General features: G+C 30.8%; 1 protein-coding gene across 5 annotated transcripts in view; it reads left to right on the top strand.

The window, feature by feature from the left end:
* LOC113523305 (eye-specific diacylglycerol kinase) overlaps positions 1-21566 on the top strand; it is a 198511-nt gene that overhangs the window by 9872 nt on the left and 167073 nt on the right. For 3 of the 5 annotated variants that reach the window (XM_026909215.3, XM_031907653.2, XM_052902426.1), the window contains exon 1: positions 6205-6456. The exons of 1 other annotated variant lie outside the window; for it this stretch is intronic. The gene's annotated coding sequence lies outside the window, so the exon portion shown is untranslated. Of the gene's footprint in view, positions 1-6204; positions 6457-21566 lie in introns of those variants that run through there. One more of the 5 variants, XM_031907654.2, reaches the window with a different exon arrangement.

Here is a 21566-nt window from a genome sequence, read left to right as displayed (position 1 = left end):
AGTCGCTCTCACAGGTATATATAGGTATTTTTTTACGAAGTCTGTGATGAACATTGTGTGTATCCTTACTAACTTTATGTCTAGCCCCTGTCCGAAAATAAAACCATCATAATTTTTACAGCATAGGTTTAATTTACGGAAATGTATAGAGGTTATAAGAATTTTATACTTTTTACTTATTTATAAAAATAAAGGAGGAGAGGAGAGAAATAACTCTTGACTTTTGGATCCTCTGACTAATTTTCCTCTACAACAAACATTCTAGTGAAATATAATAATAATACATTCATCATTGTCATCATCATATCAGCCTTTTAATGTCAAATGCCTCCCCCCTGGGAGGTTTTGCCAGTAGTTACCACGCTTGGCAGGTGGATTGGCCAAGGTAGTTAGGCTTTAGAGATGTTTTAAGAGGCACGCTGCTGCTGATCTCTCACTCTGCCTTAGTCGTTTTTACGTCAACAACGGTAAAGGAAAGGATGGCCTATTCTATGCCGGGAGCAGACGGCCGTAATAATACATTGTTAAGGACTAATTGAAATATTAAGAGCGATGGTAAGTTTACTAATTCTCTATTGTAATCATATGTACTCGTACTTAGAGTAATATAGAAAACCCGTACCTACGTTGTACAATAATCCGTTGAAGACCCTCCATATATTTTAATTTATGTAACTGTAATTATACAATATCTCCATTGTATATAGAGAACAGTCCCTCGAGGTTGCTCGAGTAAAGAACAGTTTCCTTTTCCCTGTGGGGTTACCAAATATCCTTTCTGAAGAGATTAGATATCTAATATTAGACAAAAAAGCAAAATTTTCAAATATAACAACAAAACAAAACGTTTGAAAAACAAACTGACCCACCTGATGGAAAGAAGAGGCTAGAGGTATTTATAGCACAATAAACATCATAAAACCTTTACTGATGTTATAAATGTAAAATTAGTTGGTATGTTACGTCTAAATGCCTTAACACCAATCGTCATGAAGTTTTGTATACATGTTTTTTTTTTTATCTTGGTTAATCTATATTACGAAATATAGTCTCGTGTGGAGACTAGTACACTACAACACCCATGGTATCCCGTTAAGTGTCACTATTCTTGAAACCTAAGGTTATCAATTTCCGTACCCAATATGAGTGCAACAGTTACATGTGCAGACCAGCAAAATTTCACTCATTAAGAAAATTATAGCATAGCAATTAATGTATAATTACACATGGATAATATTGTAAAATGGGGATACCTATTTATAATAGATAAGATAGGTAATGTCGCTGTAAATAATTTATGATTGCAATAATAATATATTGAAAGTGGTCAAGTATGAGTTGTGCCAGTTTAGTATGGACTCAAAAAATTGTATGGGACCAATATGGAAAATAAACTCTTTCCATAAAATAACAACTATTAAGATCGGTTTAGAATTAATGATGTCAGTTAAATCGAGAACCTCTTTTTTTAAGATAGTCCATAGAGAGTTAAATAGAATTAATTAATGTTATAGTCTGACATTTAAAGTCTCCATTATGTACCAGGTGACAACAACCAGAACACAATTTCAAACTAACGTTTTTCATATAGCATAGTCATTGAAACTAGCGATATCATATCGATTTCTCACTCCTGACCAAAAATAAAATAATTTTAATGTATTGTCAATGTCAATGTTGGGGCTAATTACTACTACTACTAAATTTTTATCCGTGACTTTGTCTGTCTGATCGTGATAATTACGTTGATTGAACAGAATAAAAAGTAATCATATTTTTTCCATCACGACGATTAATTGAGTAGTTGAGGTACCTTGAGTCCTCAAGAATAGCAACGCATGGGGGTATCATGGGCGAAACAGTATACTCTGTTATGTCCATGGTACTGCTCATGTCTATAGGCGACGGTTACCACTTTCCATCAGGTGGGCCGTCAGCTTGTTTGTCATTCTAAGTTGTATAAAAAAAAGGTAACTAGTAAATGAATAATTTAAATCAAATAAATAATCATTTAAAACTTCAAACTTCATATTAATAATATTAAGAAGATTTTTTTTTATTTGATTACAACATCACTTGAATATAAAGAGAAACATAGTGTAGAGCAACTTCCCAATAGATTGTTTCCTAAGAGAGTTATGATCCCTAATATGTCGTAGGACGTCAATGGATGCAGGTCACGTAGGACCTAGCACTAGTAGAGTTTAGAGGAGAGGTTTTTAGGAAAGGAGCCAATATTAAATAGTGGATAATGATTGGTTGAAATGACAATGAAAAAATTATTCAATTTTATCATTGTCATTTCAGCTATTCTGACCTATGCTGTGTTATGAGCATAGGTGTATTTAAGGTGAGGGGAGGCGGATGGTCTACCCTGTAATCCCGGGATAGAATAGGCCCCCACCTACGTTCCCGTGGGTGTAGTAAGAGGTGACTAAGGAAACTTAATGGTAGAGGCACAAGCAATAGCGTCCCTCTTTAAACATTACCAAAGTCTAATTGCGGTTGCCAATCCTCTTGGCAAAAGCGTGGCATCTACTAGCAAAACTCCTCTATAAAGGAAGGCCTATATTCTGCAAGAGACAGATGATGATGATGATGAATAAATAGAGAACGATGATGGTTTAGTAAGTAGAGAATTACGCGGCATAAATTATTTTGGAATATGCAACAATATTTTAAAACCAATCGTATAGTATCTAGTCAATACATTCAGTATGAAGGATGAACAGTACTTAAAAAATTTTATAATAATAATAAAAATTAAAAACAGAGTAAGATTCACTATAAAAAATAAAGAAAACACAAATAAATAATTCTCCTAGATACTTGTATAATTATATCATTCTAAGCACTGCACCGTATAATAACAGGCTCGTAATTGCTCTGTATGTAATCTGTCACGTGCCCCCCGGGGTCTTTGCGCTTGCCTGCACAGTATATCGAGTTAGGATGAACGGTGTACCTACTAAAATTCCGGGGGCTCATTCCTTACAACAGCAAATACTGTGTGAACCTATGACAGTACAACGTACTATATTTAAAGCGTAAACATTTTCGAAAAGATTGTTAATTGTAATAAAATAATGTTATTGCTTAATATTTTTCACATTTTTGGCTTAAAAAAATTGTGAAAAATGTGTGTGCGTCGATTTATATCTTGGAGAAATTTATTATATATATATATACATATATATATATATATATATATATATAATTATGAAGTATATATTGATGATAATATCAGGCTAGAGAGGAGCTGTTTTTTTTTGTCGTAACGTTGATATTCTAAATAATATTCTACTCGTATTAAAAAACGACGTAAAAACATTCATTCGTCCGTCCGTAATGAAAACTAATAAAATTTATCATTGGTAAAAGAAAAGGAAATCGATTCATTTTGGAGAACAATAATTAAAAATTTGAAGACAAATTATATCTAACAATAATTTTGATAGCAAATAAAATGCGATTTTCAGCTATCACAAAAAGTTTGCCAGATACGCCCATAATTAAATAATCACCCCCTTGTTTTCTCGTCTCCGTTGTACCAAATAATAGCCGCGCGGTTACGCGGTAGCTCAGCCTCGCGCTGTTATTGCAGCGCACTTTGTCATGAAATGCGGGCGACGTGTGTTTTCCACCTCAGATTGTCGGGTACAAGCCATAAATAATTTAAATTCATGGACATTACCTACGAAGTTTGAAGCATTACAGGCACTATAATATGAATTGTGCTTGTACTAATAATTTATAGCCTTCATGAACATCGAAACGACGGTTTATTTAACTGTTATAGTGACATATGGGGGAGTCCTGCCAATATTTTAAATTATACAAGAGTTTGCAAATAAAAATGAATTAAAATGACGCATTATGACGCATAAACGGCTTAGTGGATTTGAATTAAATTTTGATACACGAATAGACGTTCCTTTATAGACATATAGAATACTTTTAACTCATACGGAACACAGGTAATACACAACTAAATAAAACTTTCATCATCAATATCAATCGATGGGGTTTACTTTCATTATATCACGCACGACCGAAGTTAGTTATCGGATTGTGACAAAATCTATCATTATATCATTGATAAGAACAACATTGAAGCACTGAAACTATACTTATATCAGTGAAAGCTGAAATTACAATTAATATTAAATAACTAGGTCACTTTCAATTTACCGAGAATTATTTAGTTTGCGTAGGCAAATTGCTGAAAGATCCCATATTGTAAAATAATGTATACTGTGTAAGGAAAATCGTTGTAACTGAAATGGTAGTGAATTAGTATTAATTAATTTTATTATGGTTATTATAGTTATAAAAGCATAAACTTTTTCATTAAGTACATTTATACAAAAAGTAATGAAAATTTTGATATATTCAATATTTATGTATTCCCTTCTGATAATGAGCAAAATAATGAAGGAACTAAGTAATGACAGACAGAAACATATCGAACTCGTCACCAAATTATAGTAAAGAATATATAATATACATTCTGATTTTCATTATATAAAGCCGAAATTAATTATAAATGCTGTTTTATACAGCAAATATTTTATAATAAATATATTCATAAGATTCATTAAAAGGACTCGTCATATTCCAACTAGTAACTGGAATTAGGTATATAATATAATATTACGAAGCCTCATCGTAGCTGTTAATTTATTGGACCGATTAAAATAAATGAGACATTGCTGAGTTGGGTGGATAATGTTAACATGCCCTATATAAAAAATTGTAGGGGCATATCACACGGAAAACGGAGAATACGATATACAGCGATGAAATCATAAACTACGTTGGAGATACAAAACTACATTTGTCGAGTTTTGTATACAAGTTAGGTAACATTTTCTTAAGAATGACAGCAATGTGTTCAATCTTCATCAATTTCAATCACTGTGATATTAACGTATCGCCTACATAATTCTCTGTTTACACTACGGTTGACTAGGAGAAAACTCTATAAGTTTATTAAGTACGCCATTTTATTTGTTTATTTATATGCTTTTGTACAATCACTTATAATATAGATATTAGGTTATAACAAAAATGTTGCGTACATTGTTGTTATAACCTAATATCTGTTTATTCTACAAACATTATATTAGCTACATACAAGAACCTAATATCTACGAGTATATTTATTTGACTTATCCCTTAAAGGGGATCTTTTCCAGTCGAACTTGAGAATCCGAAAGGAGAAAGTATCTATAGGGTTTTTTATATGAAACATAATAAATATGGTCAAAATAATACTATAAATAATGAATATATACAAATGTACATATGGACACATATATAAATAAATATATATAAACATAGAATAACTATTATATATATGTATCAATTAATTATCTATTACAAAATTGCCATGATATTATTTAATATGTAACATTTAACACGTCTTCGTCACATTTACAGACGTGTTTAACGTTTTTATCTCATTAAGAAAGAAGTTAAGAAGATGCATAAATATATATAATATCCTTATGAATTTCTCCGTACATTTAAATGTGTCAATTTATATCTTTATTTTCTTTGAACATATTATATAGATAAATCTCTATGGTAATTAGCGTAACGCAGATTGTAATACTGCACGAGAAAAGTATTTTGAAGATTGCTGGAAGACAGGTCTTTTAATTATGGCTCGTGCGCACGACGGACATTTTGTGTTCAAAAAAATTAGCCTTTATATTTGCCTAATATATAAACATTTAAAATTGCATGCTACAACATTCACCTGTTGTGCGAGTATACGTACGAAAAACTTATTAAGCCATTGTCTATGTCTTTAATGTAAATAATTGATTGGGAATTAGGTCTATATATGTAAGGATGGTTACAAATAGATTCTGTATTTAATATTCTTCATGTTCATTAAATTAATTTCATTATATTCTGACTGTTATACCTTTATGTTCCAAATCTTAAACAATGAAAAAAAGTAGGTTACAACCCTAACCATCAAAAAGTTCGTACATACAGGTATGCCCTACAAACTCGCGTGAAATACATCAGTATCAACCTCGAGAGCGATTAGGCGTCTTTCAGCGTGATCGCACGAGCTTCGATAAACACTTAACCGCGCTTAAGAGTGCGGGAAGGTATGCTAGGAATTTAAGGCATGGGCGGGGAGAGTGCGGCGGGGCGGCGCCCGCCCAGCACTGTCGGTAGCGGGCTCTCAGGCAGCGCAGCAGTCGGCCTCCGTGATCGGCCTTACGCGCGCGTGGTCGTTCGTAGCATTTCTCCTGTTACACGTAAACAACTGTATTTCGCGCGTATTGTCCAGTTTGAATGTAACAACTTTATACTTATAATTGGAACTAACTATTGATATTAGAAGTGGTGCATCAAGGAGCGCGATGTGCGGCCACCACGCCGCCGCATCCGCCGGCTGACCGTCCGCACACATTCATCCCACCACGTGTACTGGTAAGTACCTGTTTAATTTAATTATAATTATATTATACTTGATTAGTAAATATTGCCACTGCCACTATTGTCGGTTAAACTTATTTTTTTTATCATTAATGTTTTAATTGATTAAAATATTTTAATCTTTATATAGATAAATAAGAGCCATCTGCCGTTTTCCGTAGATCAAGATAAGGGCACTCCCGTATCCGCGTTGGGGTCCAAATGACTGCTATTTTGTTAATTGGTTAATAAACTCTATGAATTTACATTTATCACCGTCCCTGAGGGTTTTGGGAGCGTTTAATTAAGATAACAGAGCAATTTTCAATTTCGACTCAGAGGGATTGTAAGACCGAGGTTTCTTCTGGGGCAAATTACTGGCTCCCTCATAAATAAGATCACGTGCCGGGAGAACAAATTAACCACTTGTTAGTGCTGACACAGCAACAGTTGCTTGTAATAAACAACAGAACAAAGCCCAGCGATATATTGACCGTAATTACCTAGCTACGTACACGGGAAAACTAAAATAGAATTTTAAAACAATGCTGCTGTTGTGTAGTCCAGACTACCATTTCATTTTAAAACTAATTTATTATAGACTATATTTTCTATATAAAGTTATCTACCCAAATAAATAACTAAAATTATTCAGTTACTTACTATGTATCGGTGCCATTAAAATAATAATTATATTGTTATACACGTGCTAGCTCTTCTGGACTATTCTATGAAGTCGTGAGTCGTATTTATTATTCATGTAGTTTATTGAGAATTACGAGTATGGGTAGCAGCAGATTATATTTATAGAAAACAATATTGGAAAATAAACTATTCAATAGGGTCGTACCGTCTGTTATCAGTTAATTAGCACACCCACTTACAACACAATTATAGCATACTTAATTGTCAATTTATATAAACAATGAATAGGGTTATCAGAACGTATATAATAAATCGAAATCTAGTGATAATATTAATAAAACTGAGCAACTTTTTCCAAGAACGAATATGGTAATAACAAAAAAAATCTTCATACAAATATCGCGAACACAGTACGAGGGTTTCATTGTTTTTATATTTCAAATAATATTTCTTGGGGAACTTGTTCGCTTTCATGAATACTGTGGTAGGATTGCAAATTGTTACAGTACGAGTAGATGCTAGAAATGTGTATACTCTTTTCTCTTACACCGTAAGAATAAATTGTTTTTATAGTTATATCTTATAGTTGTTAAATAATAAACATGTTTCTACCGTAAAGCAATTGTGTTTGCATGACTGTGTTTCGGTTTGAAGGGTGAGATATGGCGTGAATTCACTGGGTACAAAGGAATAACACCTGAGTCCTCAGTAATGGTGGGTATCATGGGTGAAACAGTATACTCATGTTATGTCCATGGTACTGCTCATGTTTATAGGCGACGGTTACCACTTTTCATCAGGTGGGCTGTTAGCTTGTTTGGCATTCTAAGTTGTATAAAAAAAATATAAAAATTCTTCTTGCCCCGTGGGTGTTGAAAGAGGTGACTAAAGGAACTTAATAGTCGCGGAATGGGCAGCAGCGTTACTCTTAAAATATCATCAAAGCCTAACTGCCGTAGTACTGTTCATGTTTATAGGTGACAGTTACCGCTTTCATCAGGTGGGTCGTAAGATTATTTGTCATTCTAAGTTGCATAAAAAAAAAAACTGCGGTTGTCAACCCGCAAGTTGGCAACTACTGGCAAAACTCTCCTTTGAATAGCTGATATGAATGAATGAATGACAATAGTAATAATAATAAAATATTCATCTTTTGATATTTGTTTATGCTAATCTCTGAAACAGTTTAACTGTTATTAATAAAATTTAATAAATGTGTACTGCTCCAATTTCAGAGATAGAATAGTTTTTCCGATAAGCAAAAATTTACGTAGTAGGTAACAGTAAGAGGCAAAATAATAACCGAACTAGTTAATATTGAGTATTTTATAAAATTTTATACATAAATAACAATACATAAGTAACAATAAAAATAGCGACAAGAGAAAACTAGAGATGATGAAGTAAAAATAAACTACTGTAAAATATTTAAAAAAATTATGATGTCGTTGGAAGTAAGCTTGGGTTCTCTCTGTTCCATTTGTGTTCCTAATGTGAAACAGTTTTGTTTGTATGAATGTGTTTCGACTTAAAATTTGCAGTATTGCAATGAAATTACAGACTACAAAGGCATAACAAAATATTGATGAGTTACTTTTTAATAAAAATTTTAACAATACAGATTTGCGCAAAACTACACATACACTCATACAAAATAGACACTACACAACAATTGGTACATGTTCGCGCACGTACACGCACGCATACACAAACGCACACACACACACACACACACACACACATATATGCATGCACACACACGCATGCATGCAATTATATATACTTATTACTAATACTAGATGCTGTTTATGTCTTAATTTTATGGTACTATGATTTGTATTTTCATGGTTATGGAGGAGCGTGACCTTCTGATACAGGTGATAACACTTACTAGAAGGTCACAGAAACTATCTTAGTATTGTATTAATTTTGTTACGAAATAAATATTTTTTAATTTTTTTTTAATTTTCATAACACTAGTCCCCAGGAATAGCAACGTATAAAGGGTGTTATGGGCGACACAGTGTACTCTGTTATGTCTATCGGACTATTCAAATCGATGGTTACCATTTTCCATCAGGTGGACTTGTTCGCCATTTTAAGTTGAAAAAGGACCAAGGAATAATGACATAAAAGTTGTGGTGGAATATCAGAAAAGTTAACGGCCCGCTCGCCTATGAAAACGACCAATATCATTGACACCATTGTATGTGACACTCAGAATTATTTATGCGTATGGACTATAGTTATTCCTTCATACTTAGTAATTCAAAGACAAATTGCAAAAAATCTACGTCATTAACTACTAAACATAAGCCTCCCACAGTGTTGCCTGTAATGACTTACGGAACTGAAATATGATCTTACATGGTTGCCTGTGAGCAAAAGCTTCAACTTACTCAGCGAGCTATGGAGAGGGCTTTTTTTTATTGGATGAAAATGGAGTGGTAACTCCGCCTGCGCTAATGGGATACGCTGGCTGGGCACCAGTGAAGGGTGATCGATGAGGATAAAAACAGGCCAGTTAGCTCATCATGCTAAATTCATCAGGAATTAATTATGATAGTTTCCAGGAGGAACAGCGAGGAGGTCGACCTGGTTGGATATATTGCTAGCAATGGGATTCTTAGTCTCCATTACTAACAATCCCTTTCCCCCCGCTATGAAGAGAGCTATACTCGAAGTTTCTTTGCGCGATAGAATCAGAAATGAGGAAATCCGCAGAAAAACCGAAGTGACTGACGTAGCCCGAATGATAAGCTGTGGAGTGAGTCAGTGGCGAGTCGGGTTCATTCCTTATGGCAATCTAATTGGCTTATTTCTACAACATACTAATATTATGTATCTTTTATTTATTAGCATAAATATTTATATCAATAAAAAAATATTATCTGGAAAAGATTCCTTGAAAACAAGAATTTTTTAATTGGGAAAAAGATAATAATGCACTCACACAAACACCACTGACCCATTATTTGGAACCTTACACTTCAATTAATCCCTTTTAATTGTCACGTATGTTTTCATACAGTACATTCATGTTTTTTTCATCAGTTGATGACTGAACTTTCAATTACAAATTGTGTTCGAAATATGACTTCCATAACTTTACATGCATTATATGACTATAACCGTTAATCACATAGGTATAAGATTATAGATGAATATAAAATCAATTCTACACTATGTACGTAAAGAAATCTTTTATAGCTAAAAACAGTTCTAAAAATATTAAGTACACTAAAATCAATAATTTTTTTAATAAAAAAATATACGAAAATATCTTAATAAGGATAATGTATTTTTTTCTCTTATTTCTGATTATTATTCAAAATTTACGTATCATAAAAATAAATAAAAATCCGTTTTAAATGTATAAATAAAATCCTTTCATATGATACCTCATTATTATTAGTAGGTTATAGAACTTTGAGTACTAATTTTGGGCCTTGTAGCAAAGAAAATAAAAATATTTTTCCAGTTATTTCTCTTCATACATATGTAGATAATATGTAAAACTATTCCTAATTTTACACCCATAGCATTGGTAGTTACTGCGATATAGTGCACCGACAGACGGTCGGCACAATAAAGTCACACGATAAGCGTTACATTATATTTTTTGATATTAAATTTATAAAATATTTTTTACGTTCCTAGTTTAGATATTTATTCAATTATCTTTCGGTGTAAGAACTTACGCCAGTCTAATTTTTTGTTCTTAATTTTTATTAATCGTATCCTTATACAAATAACTTATATTAGGAACAAAACTACATTTATTTTTAATATCACACACATTCAAAATATGACGTGTACGAGTACACTTACGCTGATATATTTTTCTTATAACTTTCAATATTCTTGAATGAGAGAATAATACTTTATCAAGCTAGTTTTATTCGATAGCTACATAACAATAAATTATTTGTGTGAATATCCACAAATCAGGTCGTCAGCTGCAAAAAGGAAAAATATGTATAACGCATTATATTAGGTATTTTATAATAGAGAAAAATATTCATATTATTAACTACCTTTTGCCCGCAACTTCGTACGTGTGGTTTTGAAGGTAATTACTGTTACATCAGATTTTATGTCAGACCTTCAGAAATAACTATAAATCCGCATTCAATTTGATTTAATAGTTTTTATGTATTGCCGGAATAAACAGACAAAAACTCTTGTAAAAAAATGTTGTTTTGGTATCTTTTACTCTTATTAATTAATATTTCTTAAATATCTTCTATGTACAGACGTATGCGTAGACTAATAATATATATTTTAATATAAGTAATAAGTATGTAAGATATTTAAAGTTCAATAATATACGAGTAGGTACTCCAGCTTGTTTATAAATTGATATTTAATAGGTGCCTATACGTGTATTCGTATGTAGAAATGAAGTAGCTAAGTATAAATAAATAATCAGCTAACAATGAGCTAAATTACCATCATGGTTATTTTTAGTACAATTTAATATCCCGCGTGTAGGCAGATGTAGTTTTACTACTAAACGCCTATAAAACTGAATATAACTCCAAATTTCACTGGAAAGAATACGAGCAACGTTTCAACTAAATATTTACCCACGTAAACTGAAAACGTGCTGTTATTGCATTGAACACGCGCACATTCAACACATAAATAATATTATATTCGTAACAATGCGTTGATGGATATTAAAATGAAAGAGAATGAAGTGTAGCTATCTCGTTAATTATTTTATGAAGTGACTTGGCTAATATTATGATAAAAGGAGGAGTAGGGTGATATTTAAAGCTAAAAGCTTATTAAATTTTACAAAAGGCACTTGAATTACTCTTCGTTATGAAGCATTATTCAAACGTGTTTGCGTTAATGATTGCTAAGCACATAATAAAGACCAACAAATATTTATGAAGTGGTAATCTTCGATGAACCAAATACAAAAATGATAGTCTACAAACGTATTAGTAAATATAGAAAAGAGTGAATACGAGTATCATATGCTACCTATGCATAATTTATTTCTTTATAGTAGATATTTATCTTGTATTTAGATATTGCTTTCATATATCAGGCCGTTCATTATACTCGAAAGTGGTTCACAAATTTATAAATCTATATGCAGAACACAATTACTGCCGGCTAGTGCTTGCGCCTAAACTCTATGTAAACAAGTAGCAAATGATTCTAGTCCTAAATATAAACGGTTTAGCCTTATAGATGTAAAGAAACAGTATTTATTTTTATAAGCTTTTATTTAGCTTCACTTGTCAGTTAGTATCTTTATAGTACAGTTATATAGTTCATATTGTTTAAATTTACTTAAATCTTGTTATATACACAATTTTTTTTTTATTTTGTTTTTTTTTTTATTATTACAACTTGAAATGCCAAACTATACGAAATATCGCTTTTCATCAATGATCCAATTGATGTAAAGTGATAATGGAATGCACTGTAATGTACAGGCAAAGTATCGTATTAATGCCATTTTGGTCGTCAATAAATACATTATTGTACCTATGAGAGGTACAATAATGAATTCAATATTATTAATTCCGTTGTAATTAAGTTGACACAACAAGTTTTAACTCGTTTGAGTAATTTGCTAACATAATACCTATGTGGATCAGAACTTTAAAGTTCTGATGTTGTTTACATGGTGCATGATATATCTTCATAAGACCACTAATAAGAGATTGATATTGAAAACTACATTTTACAATAATTATTTTCTTAGCATCTATTTTTGACAACTTTTAAATGAGTTAAAATAGAAGGAGGTGCTTTGCTTATATGTTTTTTAGTGTGAACTAATATATACTTGCAGAAAAGAAAGGAGTGATTGGTGATAGAGATATTAGACTTATTGCTAGCAATATATCTGATAAGATATCAAGTCGATCTCTACACAGTACCTATGAAAACCACCAACTATTATCTATTAATTCTTGACTAATTTCCCACGCTAGACTAATTGATCTGCTTTTATCCTAAGTTATTGTCCTTCACTGGGATCCCGTCAGCATATACTGATAGTGTAGGTAGAGTAACCATTCTAATATCATCTATAAAAAAAAACCGGTAAAACATGAGTTGCATTCACACGCATTGACTTTAAAATAATCTGTAAATAAATTTTAGTTTTCATTAGATAAAAATTTATTAGAATTATGGACAATATGATCTTATTGGAATTTCTATATAAAACAGTTATTATTATCGTTATTATAACTATACGCTATATAACTATGACGCTTAACTAAGTTTATTTTGGTGTTTTTTTTTTACAATTTTGCAATATCTTTGGTAGTTAGAAACTTCATTTTATTTTTGTTTTAATATTTATATTGAGAAACAATAGAGGATATTGAGATCAAGTGAGTGCTATAGGTCGTATAGTACAGACAAGCTTTCTCTAAGACAGCAAGTGCCGAGGGATACTGCGACTTAATAATATGCACCAAATATCCGAACCATATCAACCCTAATTGTCCAATAACTGATTATAGTACTCTCTATTGGAGGATTTAGTCAGTAGTTGCCACGCTTGGGAGGCTGGTTGGCAATCGCATTTAGGTGCTGGAGATGTTTTAAGAGGGACCTTGCTGCCCATCCCTCGACCATTAAGTTCCCTTAGTCGCCATCCTCGGAAAGGGAAGGGGTGGCTCATTTTATGTCGGGATCATACGGCAAATAATATGACCAATACTTAAAAATATCTCAATATCATGTGTACGCAAACTATTCTATATACGGATGTAATTCGATATTGAAATACAACCAAGTTATAGAATTCTTAATAATAAACAACAGAAAATATCTAAAAATAAATACCAATATTTTTTTTTTTTTGTTGTGGGACGACAACCCTTACAAATCTGTGTTTGACAGCATAAATAGTTACACGGGCGGCAACATTGCCTAACCTCAAAGCTGTTATGTTGCTCTAAAGGAGATATTATAATACTGCGTTGTCAAGCATTAAATGAAAAGTTGTTGGTTGTACCCGAGAACTTTACCGTTCTGTTATACTGCAATCGAACTAATTTTGTAATTATTCCTATTTCCGTACTTTCTTTGTCTATATAGTTAAAATAGCTGATCTGACAATATTGTTGTGACTCCTACCACTACATACCGGTTCCATTTTTTCTAATAGGGATAACAACTAATCTATCTCTTTGTCATCGTCATATCAGGTTTTAACTGTCCACTGTTGAACATAAACCTTCCCCTAGGGGAGGTTTGCCAGTAGTTGCCACGCTTGGAAGGCGAATTAGCAACCGCAGTTAAGCTTTAAAGATGTTTTAATAGGGACGTTGTTGCCCATCCCTCGCCCTCCCTTAGTCACCTCTTACGACACCCACGGGAAAGGAAGGGGTGGCCTATTTTATGCCGAGTCCACACGGATCTATCTTTTAAGTTTAACTTTTAAGTTGAAATAAACAAAATATATTCATACCAAGTAACAAAATTAAAATTGCACGTTTTTCTGTTGATAAAATTTACCTGTTTTAACTACTTGTTATCTACTGCGATTTTATTTAATTTACACTAGATTAAATTCATATTTCTACATGAGAATTTACCTATTATAAATCTGTTGTGGTTAAAAATAAAATTGAGTTATTAATTAGCTTGTTTACCATTCTTAGTCGACATATTGTATACACAAAAGTTTAAGAACGAAAGATATGTTTAATGGGTAATCATAATATATAGTTTACATTGGAATCGTCTGATTATGAACTAAATTGCCTGGAAGTCATGCAAATATTTGGTTATACAGAAGGGTAGGGTTACAATCTACATGCATATTTCATTGTCAAAAATATTATTGTCAAATGCCATGCAAACTTACTCAGGACACCTTTACCTGCGTTCAAAACAAATTAGAATACAACATTAACTAAGTGGGCTATAAGTATATCACTCAGGATAAAATCGAAATCTTTAGTTTATCAGTGAAATAAAACATTTTGATGAAAGAAAGACGAGTCGTAAATATTCAAAAATTTTGAAAGCCGCACACAAATATGGCACGTCCTACAGCTAATTGCTGTTGTGAGTTTATTATTATTTGTGTATCTAAGATATAAATTAATTTATTTTTTATATATCTAAGTTTATGTAAAGTAATATTAACATTTCTCTCACTCATGTCTCATGTTTGAGAAAAATATTCAGTTTCATTAGTAGAAGACTCCTAATGAGGATATGACTTGGATTTTACCCTCTACACGCATATAAAAATAATGGTTAACTATTTTACAATTATAGACATTTTTGTAAATGTTTTGACAATTTTACAGAATTGAGTAATATTTCCTTTAACATCAATTTTATTGTTAAAAGTTTCGTAAGTACATATTATACCTACCTTAATCTAAGAATGATCAGATTGACTTTCTTAATACCATTATTAATGTAAAAAGAAATTAGATAAACAAATATATATATACGAATCTTATAACTAAGGAGTAAATATAGCTACAAACTTAATTAGATATATTGTGTTCATAACTAAGTGAACTTACTCCAGTGGCCGTAAAATAAAACCTCTTTAGTTTGCTTCTTGTAATGATGTTTTTTGTACCTTCATATTTTATGTGTTCGTAATTGTATCCTTCTTTATGGGAAACATAGGATTTTCATTTATTTGTAGATGTTAATAATAAATGGTAAAGATGCTATAAATTATTTCTGTTAACGTTTTTTAAAGTACGCATTATATATTAATTACGGACGTAGAATATAAAGTTACTTTTAATTATTTTTCCTACTCATATTTTGTATATTAATCGAGTTATGAATGTAATCTTTTTTTATGACGAAAAAACATATGTATATTATATTTTATGAACATGAACATTATGATATAAACTTTTATTTATTATTCTTGCAATAAATTAATGCCGTACCTCCTAATCCTACTTTCCAAGCGCTAAAAGCAATTATATGCTTAATGAACTAAAAGCGAGTCCTTGTTGTTCTTGGTGTTTAAAGTTTAACTGAGCGTTATGCGAGGAAGACGAGTGTTGAGCTCACCCTAAATCCGGAAGAATTATTTAGCTTACTCGCGCTTTCAATCCTAATTTACTAGAAATACTTAAATAGATTTTGCTGGGCAAAAACAAAAAACACCACAAAGAAAAAAACTTAAGTTCATGTTACAAAATATGCCACAATGGTATGTAATTAAAATTTATATTAAGTATTTACTAATATCTGTATATTGTAGTCTCGTAAAAATCAAGTTTTTAATAAAATTTAATAAAAAGTTATAGCTGGTATGTCAAACGCATATTTCCACAGTAACACGGCGCATCAATTTACTTGATTATGTTTTACAATATCGATATCTGGCTTAAAATAAAATATTATAGTACGTGGAGAAAGAAAATGTAAGTTAGTATTTATTATTTTATAATTTAACTTGCAACGGACAAATCACCCTCAGGGCGCGAGCCCTACTTGTCTAGAAACCTCAGTAATATTTCTTTTACGTAAAAAGTTTTTATATGTTTTTTTTTTTTCAATCACTAGTTACTTGTTTATACAGATTGGTAAGAAAAAAATATATTCGAAGCTAAAATTCAGTGACTTTACAAATATATACTGACAGTAGAGCTTATTTGGAAACTGTACAACTTTTCATAAGGAAGACAGTATTGAAAATAGTGCTGTGCGCCTGTTCATGTAAATATATTTTTAAAAACCGAAAGAAACTGTTTTGTATTTTATTGAAAAATTTTTTAATATTGTATCTTAGGTTATATAGATAGGGCATCAAGCCTAAAAAACAGGTCAACTTTTTGTCAGCTAGTTGTCAATTTAGCTGACTGGTTTTTTTTTTATTAATGTTCTATATACTTACGTATAAAATGTATCTTGAAGTATTTTTTAATAAATAAAACGACTGTTTACGCATTAAAAAGACAAAGAAATAAGAAAAAATAAATATAGAAATTATAAAGGAATTACTCAACTATGTATATATAACGCAAAATTGTATAAAAAAGTTAACTCGTTTTTCTCGAAAGATTTCCATGGAGATACTCTTTTTATATAATCTAAGTATTGTGTATTTTACTAATTATGTAGATATGCACTATATATTTTTAAACACGAGCCCTTTATAAACTTTTACATAAGAAAATTCTCGTCATCTTTTTCTTCATATCCTTAACATATTATACTTTCTTTTATTCTTTGTTTAAAGTTTACAATTTTTAATAGGAGAAAGTAGGGATACAAATACAGCACATGCCGATAAGCATTTCTTGAAATCTTTACTAAATCTATTATTAAATACGTATGATAACGGTAGTATAAGTAAACTTACTTCTATTAGGCAACAAAACAACAACCAAATAAATGAAGTTAGCTTCAATTCTTAATATAAAAAGCTTCCTTAAACCAATAAATGTGTATTGATTGTATCAATCGATTTTTTCTAAATAATGATATATTGTTTCTTTATTATATAGTTACTGTTTTGTGCTATATAGAATATTCTATAGGAAGATTAAATATATGGAATATTATATAGGGAATAAATATCTGAAGGCGACTGCTTAGATTCCGTAGGTTATGGTAATCAGTTACTAGATAAGGAGAGCATATTTATTTGCCAATCTTTACTGTAAAAATTCAACAACACAACTGTAAAGAGTCAACAATACAATCATGCACTATAAGATTGAAACTTGACATTTTAGTGTGAACATGTTTTGTTTACACGACCTAACTATAAGCCTATTACTTATCTAGTAAGTTGCTATCGAGTTTATCGAGCTTTTTGCTTCTACCAGCCGAACATGGAAATGCTTTTTAACTTTTGTCAACTCGTTACTAATTTTATCGTTAGATTTTCTATTTGTTTTCGCTGGTCATAGTTTCTATTGGTACAAGTTACATGTTGTATACAATATATTAAAAACAAAACTTTAATTTCGGGAACCAGAATAAACATGTATTTTTTACTCAACTATCAAAGAAAGGAAAGTAATGTTTTTGGGATAAAAAGTGTATCGTATACATCGTGAAAGGAGGTATAGAATTTAATGAGTGAATTGAATGAGATTTCGGGAAAGGTTTTTATAAACAGATATACCAAGTGAGAAAAAGAAAACTGTAATTTGCAAAACTGTAATGGCAAATATATTTTTATTGCTCTATTAAAGCTGATTTTCTATAAAACTCCGTTTAATATTTTAAATATATATCTGAAAGTCTGTAGTCATTTTGGTTCAATTTGAACTCTTGAAAACTTTCTACTTATCTAGTAGCCAATATATTATTTAAACGAGACAATTTTTTTTATCAAAAATCTATTTAAATAAAATTTTTAATATACTCAAAGATTTAATTTAATTATCTAAATGCAAAAAATAAGTACAACTATGAAATATTTTAGTAAGATGAGGAAAATTTGTAATATGCATCGATTTTTAGATTAATTTGGTAAATAAAAACGTAAAAAAGGTGAATAGAAACGTAGTATGGGGCTAATAGAAAAGGGAATCTTATAATAGAAACGGGTAGGAGGTCAATGAAGAAATTGTAGATAGGGTTGTCGAATTCTTTCACTATTATTTTTATATTAGTAAGTAGAACATTTTGCGAAGAAGAAATAAAAATAATAGGCTAATTCTTAAAGAATTAACAAGTGTCCCCAGATAGAAAACTTATAAATGAATTTGCTTACCTATTATAGGTAACATTTAATTGATTATTGTCGTTTTGATACTAGTAACTCTGATATTACTACTAAAAATCTACTGTTATCCTTTTAATTTGTTAAAATTACTTCAGATTTTTGGCGTTGGTCATAAATTAAAATTAATAAAATATTTAACAAAAAATGATGATCTACTCGATGAGTAAAAAACTAAACATAGTTTTCCTTTAGTTATTCCTTCCCAAAAATATTTTGTAATAATGTTCAATATTTAGTTAAATGTTAACGTATATGTCACGAACTTACTTACTACTAGATACACAAAGTAATATCTATTTCGGTGATTTCATGCAATATTTTTGTGTATTGAATATACATTAAACATGAAATTTGGGTTCACTTAATGAAATTTTTTGATATCTAAGTAGTAACAATAAAATCTTCTTACATTCGAAATATACCAGCCCCTTTTTATTCACCTTCGTATGTCGTTTCTTTTAACATCATATTCAGGGTGAATAAAAACAAGTAACATTATCGTATTTTTCTTTCAAATAAAGAAATAAACCGAATTTGTTTTTAAACATTCGTTTAACGAATTCCTCATTTAATTATTGAATTAATTACTTTTGAATTAACATGTCTCATGTTAATTCAATAATAATCTATGTTAAAAGCAAAACATGTACGCTATTCATTCTGTTTGACGGTACTTATTTAATAATATGTATCTATGTTTGGATTTTTACCGCAACATGTAATCACCTCAGTAATAAAAGTATTGATGGATTTTGACAAATGGAGTGTCGTTACATTCGGTTCGATTACTAAGCTCAATTTATTGAGCGATTGCTATGAGCTATATATAATTATTTAACTGTAGGCTATATATATAACAACAAAGTAACAGAAACAGTATACTCTGTTATGTCCATGGTACTGCTCGTGTCTATAGGCGACGGTTACCACTTTCCATCAGGTGGGCCGTCAGCTTGTTTGCCATTCTAAGTTGTATAAACACTTACATGAATTATTTTAGCCCATATTTATAGGTAAAACTAAATACGTAGTGTATTTAGATTTTCCTATAAATATGGGCCATAATAACATCTTACTCCTTAAGAAACCCATGCACGAAGAGTATCATGATGCTGATGATATCTATCCGTTTTCTATTAGTTAGGCTGTTAATCTGTTTGCATAAAACTACTTTTATTTCGACAAAATTTGTCTAGTTACTATACATACTTATAGGAACTATATAATACTTCATAATGTATCATATTCACGGCTTTATTTGCATATTTATAATGAATAAGCGTATAAATTAATTGTAAATTATTTAATAGACGCGACAAAATAAACATGTTACGATACAGATATTCAGATACAACATGAAAATTTAAATTAGTTGTTTGAGAACATCACAATATACGTATGAGCCAGAAGCGTTACTGGAAATACAGGCGAGAGAAAATAAATACCAATATGTACACATTTTAATTAAAGTTCCATTACCCACATCGACCAGTTACATAAGCTCTCAGTGACGTATATGGGACCTTTATCATCTTTAATAATGACTTTGAGATACAAAGTACTTAGGTATAGTATTACGCATGGATAGGCATTATTCTGTTTCTAGTTATAGTAAACGTTGTTTGTTTTGTGTATTTATTTGTTCTCTCTTCTGACAAGCTACATGTTTATCTAAGGGGCACTTTCGCTAACACTATGCCTGAAAGTCGATATAGTGAAGTAACGCACTGACGTCAATGTTGCTTTATGATTCAATCTGACGTTAACTGTGCTCTCGCCCAGCTGAGTGCAGCCCGCTCTAAATATAATCTTAACAATTTTACGTACTTACGGTTCTCGAGCCTGGTCCACGTATGGTGGGAATCTTGAGGCGCCGTCTAGTGGTACGGAAACCTTTCTAACGATTACTTTTTAAGCGACTTCAAAAAAAATTCTCAATTCACATGTGCTTTCTTGCGTATATTACGCAACATCTTGGCCAATTCTAATAATAATTATTTATTCATTTGATGAAAAATACGGTATACAGATTGTAGTAATAATATGTTATGAACATGCGTGTTTTGTCATAACAGTGGCATGCAATTTTTTTTTAAATACTAATGAAAAAGTATCATATTATGAATATGTTTATAAAGTGGCATTTTTCGTAACCTAAACTTTATCTAACCAATCTTACTAACTCCACACCCATTTTGTAATTTTTAGCATTGTTTATTTTCCGTATCTTTATTACATTTTATTGTGTTACAATTATATTGATCTTATTTTATCAATGATTTTATTCTAATTTACTTATTTGAGTTTGTTTTTAGTGAGCATACACTAAGAATATTTTACATAAAATTTTATTTCCTTACCTTTCTAATATTATAAATAAGATAGTAGATTTGTTTTAACCCTTATTATCTTAAAGACTCAACTAATTGTCATGACATAAATATAACATATTGATTGAGGAATACAATAGTATTCTTGAATCAATATGTCCCAATCTCACGAAGGTGCGGGCATAAAAAGTTAATAATAAGCATCAAAACCAATTGTTCAACAATTGTAATTCGGTATTTTATATTAAAGGTTAAGATACGTATATAAGTAACTTAAATAATTTTCCATTAATTTTATATAAAGCCAGCTGACTTTACAGAGGTAGTTTTATCAAAGCTAAGATTTCATTATTTGATTGAAATGTTTAAATTGGCAACTAGAAACATTTTGAATGGAAAAAAGAAAATACTTTTTTATTCATAAGAAACTTACTCAA

The sequence above is a fragment of the Galleria mellonella genome, unplaced genomic scaffold (genome assembly GCF_026898425.1).
Source record: "Galleria mellonella isolate WM207_F2 unplaced genomic scaffold, CSIRO_AGI_GalMel_v1 utg90, whole genome shotgun sequence".
NCBI lineage: Eukaryota > Metazoa > Arthropoda > Insecta > Lepidoptera > Pyralidae > Galleria > Galleria mellonella.
This window is presented reverse-complemented; position numbering and strand designations above follow the sequence as displayed.